Below are 8,519 nucleotides of genomic sequence, written 5' to 3'. Positions count from 1 at the left end.
GCACTCCCATCTTTCCTTCCATCTTTCCTTCTTTTTCTTTTCTTTCCTTCTTTCTTTCCTTTACTGTCTTGTCTTTCTTTCTTCCTCACAGAGTCTCACTCTGTCACCCAGCCTGGGGTGCAATGGTGTGATCTTGGCTCACTGTAACCTCTGCCTCCTGGGTTCAAGAGATTCTCCTGCCTCAGGCTCCTGAGTAGCTGGGATTACAGGCATGCACCACCACATGCGGCTAATTTTCTTCTTGTATTTTTAGTAGAGATGGGGTTTCGCCATGTTGGCCAGGCTGGTCTTGAACTCCTGACCTCAAGTGATCCACCCACCTCAGCCTCCCAAAGTGTACGCATTACAGGCGTGAGCCACCGCGCCTGGCCTGCTTGGCTTTCATTCCTTTCCCCCGGGCATAACCAGAATTAATGGCAGGTTTACTTCCACATTTTTATGGGCTGCTCCTTCCCTCCAACTTCCTCCTGCTCTAACCCTGCCAAGCCATCTCAGGAGCACAGAGGAAAGTCTCCCAAGCCCCCTCTTTCCTCCCTTCCCTGCCTCTCCCCTTTCCTTCAAGATGCCCACCTCCTCCACACCCACCCCCAGAACACACCAGAGCAGCAGAAGCACCTTTCAGCCAGCCGGGTGTGTATAGAAATGGCTGGGGTTCTGCTCGGCTCGTCATCTGGGAAGTGAGCAAATGAGAAGCACAGAAAATATTCCTGTGGTTGTTTCTGGCTTCATCGGTGGCTCCCAGCTTTCCCCTGTGGGTGGGGGGCTGAGGGGAGGAAAAGGCTTGGTGATCTGTGCTCCACACTCATGCAGCAGCGGTGCTCGGAGGGGACAGTCTGGGTCCAGATGCCTTTTCTGCCACTCAGTGATGTCTTAACCTCAGGTGGGTTCCTGGGTGACCTGGGCTCCCATCTCTTGATCTGTGTGTGTGAACTAGGAATAGTCCAGATTCCTAGTTCCTTTTCTGCAATTCCAAAATCCAAACAGCACTTGAAAAACAGTCGGGGCTCACCTGCCAGCTCTGTGCAGTTTTCCCAGCAGGTGCCTGGCTGATGGCGGAGTCCTCGTTCACACGGATGTCCATGGACCCACCCAGCTTACAGAGGGCAAAGGCTCTTGCTCCATCCTGCCTCAGCCACGGCAAAGCCTTCGAGCCACACTAACCCTGCATCATGCGTTTCAGGAGCCATGGAGCCCCGGGAAGGGCAGGAATGAAGCATGGGTCGTCCGGTGGTCAGTGACCCTGCTGTTAGTTACCCAGGTCTTGCACTGTTTCCCTCCTCAAATAACAGCTCTCCTCTGACCAGCACAGTCAGCCTCTGGTGTGCAAATGCCAGAAGGGAGAGAGGCGCTTTGCTGTCTCACCACCCATAGGACCACTCTTTGCAGTGAGTTCGGTGCCAAAACTCCTATCTGAACTGATGTGAAGTTACCTGGGGCTTTGTCCTGCGTCATGGGACTATTGAAACATTTTGATAAGAAACACTGATGTGTTGTCAGCAAGCACAGCCTGAGGCCTCACTGGAGAAGATATATAATAAAAGCTTGGCTGGGCACGGTGGCTCACACCTGTAATCCCAGCACTTTGGGAGGCTGAGGTGGGTGGATCATGAGGTCAGGAGTTCGAGACCAGCCTGACCAACATGGTGAAACCCCATCTCTACGAAAAATACAAAAGTTAGCCAGGTGTGGTAGTGTGTGTCTATAGTCCCAGCTACTCAGGAGGCTGAGGCAGAAGAATTGCTTGAACCTGGGAGGCGGACATTGCAGTGAGCTGAGATCGCACCACTGCACTCCAACCTGGGCAACAGAGCGAGACTCCATCTCAAAAAAAAAAAAAAAAAAAAAAAAAAGGTTGTAGCAGCCGAATTATTAAAATCAGTCAGGTCCTGAATTCAGAAACCTCATTCTGTGTATGTGGTGGAGCAATGGACGCATGTTGGCTGCTGCTGTTAATTTCTGGCTGGATCCTGACCTCTGCTGGAGGCTCTTGGCCAGAGGCTGGCTGTCTCTTTCCTAAAGAACGGTTGAAGTAACACATTGGATAACGCACATTCCTGGACCCCACCCTCCACCCACCCAGTCAGCATCTTGGGGGTTGCGGGCCCGTGTGTGGGGCGTGTGTGTTTTACAAGCTCCCCTAGAGATTCTTACAGCCAGGTTTGAGAAGCAAAACCTCCAACGAAGGCTTAATTAACGCAAAGGTTCCAACCAGAAAGGCCCAAGGAAAACCCGCTGTCTTCAGCGACGGCAGCCCGTGCCAGTTTTGAGAAACTTCCTCGTCAATGTCTCCTATCAAGAAGCTGTCGCATTTGAAGCAGCGGGAGAGCAGCTTTGGGGCTGTTTAAAACACACCAAGCCTGAGATTCAGAGTTTTCCTATGAGTGACTATTGCTTATCTTGGAAAAATAAGTATATATCACTTGCTGAAGGTTGTCAGAATGTAACGCTCCTTAAAACCGTAACATTTTAAATCTGCGAGCCCCAGCATATGCCCTGCTCAAGGCTTTTCTTCTCCTGGAGGGGTTCTTTTCCCTTTCGTTCTGTGGCTTTGAGGTAACATCATCATGAGAAGGATTGTGATGGGGTTCTAATATTCATTTTATAAAACAGGTACTGGCCGGGCTCAGTGGCTCACACCTGTAATCCCAGCACTTGGGGAGGCCAAACCAGGCAGATCACTTGAGGCCAGGAGTTCAAGACCAGCCTGGCCAACATGGGATAACCCTGTCTCTACTAAAAGTACAAAAATTAGTTGGGTGTGGGGCGCAAGCCTGTTATCCCAGCTACCTGTGAGGCTGAGGCAGGAGAATCACTTGAACCCCAGAGGCAGAGGTTGCGGTGAGGTGAGATTGCGTCACTGTACTCCAGCCTGGGCGACAGAGAGAGACTCCCTCTCAAAAAAGTAAAAAGACAAAACGGACACCACTTCTCTTCCTCTGGGTCTTGGTGAAACCTAAGGGAGATGGAGCGAGTCAAAAGGATTCAATGAGAAATGTTCCACCAGCAGCTCCAGACTGCTCAGACAGGAAGAAGCTCTGAGGACGGCCATCTACTAGTTAAGTAATGACTCTATGAACACCAAACCCTGCTTGTTTGCATGACTTTTATAATATCACAAGTGCGTTACCTGAGCCAGCGCTGGTACACCCGTTGCCCTTGACCTAGACCTGGTCTGCACGTGTTTTGTTGAGTTTGCTGTATTCTTAAAATATTGAATTACTGGTTGCTATTTAACGTGGAACACTTTTGCATAATTATCCAGAATTTAGACCTCTCTTGGAAAAAGGAAAAAGAAATGCGGCAACCTTCACAGGCCTGTATTTACCCTGTGGCAGGTGCGCAGCTCCCACTTCACCTGCTGGGCCCCGAAGGCGCCTGCTTTCCCACCGCTGATCGGGAACCGAGGCGAGGCTGGCTTCTGCACTCTCTTGAGAGATGGAATTTCTGTACTTGGCTTGGCTTTGAGTTTTTAGCGTCTGTTCTCTGTAAGGCCTCATGAGTTCCTTTTCCCTTTCCCTCTCCTTTTCTCTTTTGTTTTGAGACAGAGTTTAGCTGTTTTTGCCCAGCTGGACTGCAATGAAGGGCGCAATCTCAGCTCACTGCAACCTCCTGGCCCCAGGTTCAAGAGATTCTCCTGTCTCAGCTTCCCAAGTAGCTGGGATGACAGGCATCCGCCACCACGACCAGCTAATTTTTTTGTATTTTTAGTAAGACACAGGGTTTAACCATGTCGGCCAGGCTGATCTCGAACTACTGACCTAAGGTGATCTGCCCTCCTCGGCCTCCCAAAGTGCTGGGTTTACAGGCGTGGGCCTCTGTGCCTGGCCTGTGAGTTATTTTCATAAATTGTTTTCAAGAGTAGATCACGGTATGGCAGAGCGTAAGATCCTGAGTGGCAGCCCTTCCTCCAGGGGTACAGAGCGTGCGTGGCTGTCAGCCAGTCAGCATTCCTGCAGCCCCTGACGGAAACCGGAGTTGAACCTGTAGTGCCTGGTCTGGAGGGACGCGTCTCAGGGACACTCAGGGGTACACCTCCTGCTGTGTAGCTCTCTGGTGCATTTGATGAGGTGTCAGGTGTCACGGCTGATGTCTGGCGTGGCATGTCAGGCCTGGCACAACTTCCCTTCTCCGTGTGAGTGCCCGGCCCTGCCTTTCCTGTAGATGGCATCGTCCTGAGGTGGGGGGAATCCCTGCACTGGGTCAGGGCTCCCCATGGGACCTCGGTGGCCTCAGAGGCTGGAGGGAGCAGCTGCTTCCCGTGTTCTCTTCTTAGAAGGAGGAAACCAACTTTTTCAGAAGACACGGACTGACTCTCCCTCCCATCTTGTTACAGGAGAGGGGTCCCAATCCAGACCCCAAGAGAGGGTTCTTGGATCTCGCACAAGAAAACTCAGGGCGAGTCTGTAAAGTGTAAGCAAGGTTATTAAGAAAGTGACGGAGTAAAAGAACGGCTGCTCCGTAGACAGAGCAGCCCCGAGTGCAGCTGGTTGCCCATTTTTATGGTTATTTCTTGGTGATATACTAAACAAGGGGTGGATTATTCACACCTCCTCTGTTTAGATCATAGAGGGTAACTTCCTGATACTGCCATGGCATTCGCAAACTGTCATGGTGCTGGCGGGAGCGTGGCAGTGAGGACCACCAGAGGTCACTCTTGTCGCCATCGTGGTTTTGGTGGGCGTTAGTGGCTTCTTTACTGCATCCTTTTATCAGCAACATCTTCATGACCTGTGTCTTGTGCCGACCTGTCTCATCCTGTGACTTAGAAAGCTTTACCTCCTGGGATTGCAGCCCAGCAGGTCTCAGCCTCATTTTACCCAGCTCCTGTTCAAGAGGGAGCTGCTGTGGTTCAAATGCCTCTGACCATCTCAGTGGCCAGACTTGGATCAAGCCCTGGCGGGGAGAAGAGGTTAACAGTGTTGGTTCTCTATTGTGTGTAACAAATCACCACAAACTCAGCAGCCTGAAGACACACCCGTGTGCCATCTCACAGTGTCTGTGGGTCTAGGCTCTGGGCACAGCCAGATGGGTCCTCGGCTTGGGCCCTCACATCTCACCAGGCTGCACTCCATCCGGGTGGCTGGGCCACATTCTTATCTAGAGCACAGTTGGTGGCTCAGTATCTTGTGGCCGTGGGACTAAGGCCATTGCTGTCTCACTGGTTGTTGGCCAGGGGCCACCCTCCTCAGCCCTTAGAAGCTGCCAGGACAGGTACCCCTGGATATGTGATGGGGTTACATCTCAATAAACCCACTGGAAGTTGAAAATGCACTTAACAGCCTGGGCAACATAGTGAAACCCTGTCTCTAGAAAAAATAAGAAAATTAGCCAGATGCAGTGGCATGTACCTGCATTCCCAGCTTCTCGGGAGGCTGAGGCAGGAGGATCTCTTTTGCCCAGGAGGTTGAGGCTGCAGTGAGCTGTGATCGTACCACTGCACTCCAGTCTGGGTGACAGAGCGAGACCCCATCACTAAAAAGTTTTAAAAGGCCAGGTGCAGTGGCTTATACCTGTAATCCCAGCACTTTGGGAGGCTGAAGTGGGCAGATCATGAGGTCAGGAGTTCAAAACCAGCCTGACCAACATGGTGAAACCCTGTCTCTACTAAAAATACAAAAATTAGCGGGGCGTGGTGGTGGACGCCTGCAATCGCAGCTACTTAGGACGCTGAGTCAGGAGAATCACTTGAACTCGGGAGACAAAGGTTGCAGTGAGCCAAGATTGTGCCACTGCACTCCAGCCTGAGTGACAGAGTGGGACTCCATTATGGAGTCTCCCCTGCTCCGCTCTGCTGCGATGAAGGCCCCTGTAAATCATGCTGTCGAGGGAGCCATTCCCGGTCCTTTGCCATATTCTGTTAGTTGCAGGCTAGTCCACCCACACTCATGTCACGGGCAGGGTGCCTGGAGGCAGCCCAGGGTGTGTCAGTCACACCACAATTGGCTAGGACAAATCAGGACCAACTTTTGGAAGTGGAGACAGGGTCTTCTTCCCAGATCACGTTGCGAAGGGGTAGAGTTTCAAAAATTCACAGCTCTCTTGATGAAGAGGGGGAGCTGAATGCCTGGCGAGAGTGTCAGGTGTACATGGCTGTGTAACTAAGAATCCCAAAAGTCGGGACAACTACCACCATTTTATCTGTTCGCAGTTTGAGCTGGGCTCCTGGGGCGGTGCTTCTGCTGGGCCTGGGACCACTTGTCCAGTGATGGTCCTCTGGCAGCTGACCCGTGGCTGGGTGGCCTGAGACGGCATCACTCATGGTGCTGGCCATTGCTCAGTGCCTGTGTTCACACGGCCTCTCTTCGCCCAGGAAGCTAGCCCAGGCACTGCTTTACATGGTGGTCTCCAGGGCTACAACAGGGCCCGGGGTCCTGGAAACTTCAGAAGCATAAGAGCTTTTGAAGCTTTGCGTGGAAGGCGACTGCATCACTTCTTATGTATTCTGCCAGTCAAAAGCCGAGGCGGGCAGATCACGAGGTCAAGAGATCGAGACCATCCTGACAAACATGGTGAAACCCCGTCTCTACTAAAAATACAGAAATTAGCTGGGTGTGGTGCGCCTGTAGTCCCAGCTACTCAGGAGTCTGAGGCAGAAGAATTGCTTGAACCCAGGAGGTGGAGGTTGCAGTGAGCCGAAATTGTGCCACTGTGCTCCAACCTGGTGCCTGGCGACAGAATAAAACTCTATCTCAAAAAAAAAAAATTACTCATCCAAGTCAGATTCACTGGGGCGTTGTGGGGAATAGACCACACCCGCTCAGTGGGGAGAGTGGCAGTGTCATATTGCAGAGACATGTGCGAGGGGATAGAGGGTGTGGCCGCCTTTGTAAACCATCTGGCCTGGTAAGCAAATGACAGAGTCTGTGTCCACATGCATTTGTCATGTCCACAGGCGTGTGTCCAGCAGATTACCGAAACAGACACAGAGGAGCCTTTTAGTCCAGAAGAAAAGAATCCCAGAGTCTCAGGGAGTGACTTAACGATTTAGGAGAGATTTTTTCTGATGATTTTCCTTTCCTTTCTTTCTGCCACTCACCCAGGGCTTTATCAAGCGAGCAGCCAAGATGTTCTTGCTTGTCACCCACCTCTTGCTTTATTTAAGCTTATGTTTTTTTTCACTCTTCCATGCAGAGAGAAAAGAAAAGTGTGTTTTATCACAACCTATTCCTAGAAACTCTGTCCTTCAGGGTTTTGTTGTAAAGGGGCCATGAATTCTGTAGAAATAATAAGCAGAGCAGGGTGGGGGTTGGGTTTCCACCAAAGTCTCCGCATCAGATAAATCAAAGCTATGACCAGCATCATAAAATAATATACCCAGCTATAAGCATCTCAAATAATTTTAATAAGAACGTTGTTCTGCTCTGAAACAGGAATAAATATGTTATATTTTTATTATAAAACAGCCACCAATTTACTACAAAGTGTAAACATAATCTATAAAAATATAATTCTACTGTACCATAAATATTACTATTTATATTGCTAGCTATAAAAGGCACTCAGCATTTAATTAACAATAATTTTGCGAATATGTTTATGTTCCTTTTAAAAAGCAAAAGCCTTGTATATTAATCTTAGGCGTTGCTCCCTTCTTGGAATTTACGTGGGCTGTTGGGGAGTCACCGTGGCGGTGCTAGCTAGGTACGTACCGGGCTTTCCTCGGAATTCTTTCTTCGCGGTGACCCCTCTGCTGTTCCGTCAACACCCTAGGAAGGAGGTATGTGATTACCCCTGACTGACAGTTGAGGAACCGAGGCACGGGAGGGTAGGAAATTTACCCCCCACCAGGCACATGAAGGGTAGGGGGTGAATGTAAGCCCACGCCTCCTGGACCGGGAGCTGTGCTGTGGACTTACCGGCAAGCGTAAAGAATAATGACTGGCCCCTCCTTTCCCTCAATACCTTTAGCAGGCAAAATACTTCCAGTCTTTTTTCCAGTCCTGAAGGGCTTTGCTATTTAAACCAGGTCACCAGGAGCATTCTGTCATTACCGGGCCAAGGGTCTGCGGGCCTTCATCAGTAATGAGCATAACCAGAAACACAGCCGGAAGCTGAGCTGCAGAAGGCAAGGCCAGCGAGGCAAAGGGCTGTTAAACCCCTCCCCACCTTCGTGCCAGGAGCCCCTGGGACCTGGGGCAGGGCTGGCTGGCTTTACCGACTAAGTGGCCATCACTCCTTTGCAGATGGGAAATGGGCTCCGAGAGGCTCACTAGCGTGCCCCAGGCCACACAGCTGAGTTAGGTGGTTCAGAAGAATTTGAACCCAGCTCCGACTCTGAAGCACTAGTGCTTTCCAGTGCCCCAGACAGCATCATATTGTGAAGACAGGCTTGGCTGTGCACCCAGGGAAGATGACAGAACCAACACAAATGAAAGCTAGTGGGGCCGGGTGATATCATGTGGGGCTGTGGGCGCAGACCCTGGGGTAAGGCCTAGGTTCACATCTCAGGCTTGGCTCGTGAGAGGGAAGAAATGGTGGATCTGAGCGTCTCTGGGAATAGAGCTGGGATTGCTGATCTC

At 50.9% G+C, this 8,519-nt stretch overlaps 1 protein-coding gene across 1 annotated transcript in view; it reads left to right on the top strand.

Moving 5' to 3' along the window:
* The window catches only part of GLT1D1 (glycosyltransferase 1 domain containing 1), a 124,751-nt gene that overhangs the window by 113,912 nt on the left and 2,320 nt on the right, over positions 1-8,519 (top strand). The gene's annotated exons all lie outside the window — the stretch shown is intronic.

Source organism: Cebus imitator, unplaced genomic scaffold (genome assembly GCF_001604975.1).
Source record: "Cebus imitator isolate Cc_AM_T3 unplaced genomic scaffold, Cebus_imitator-1.0 Scaffold323, whole genome shotgun sequence".
NCBI lineage: Eukaryota > Metazoa > Chordata > Mammalia > Primates > Cebidae > Cebus > Cebus imitator.
This window is presented reverse-complemented; position numbering and strand designations above follow the sequence as displayed.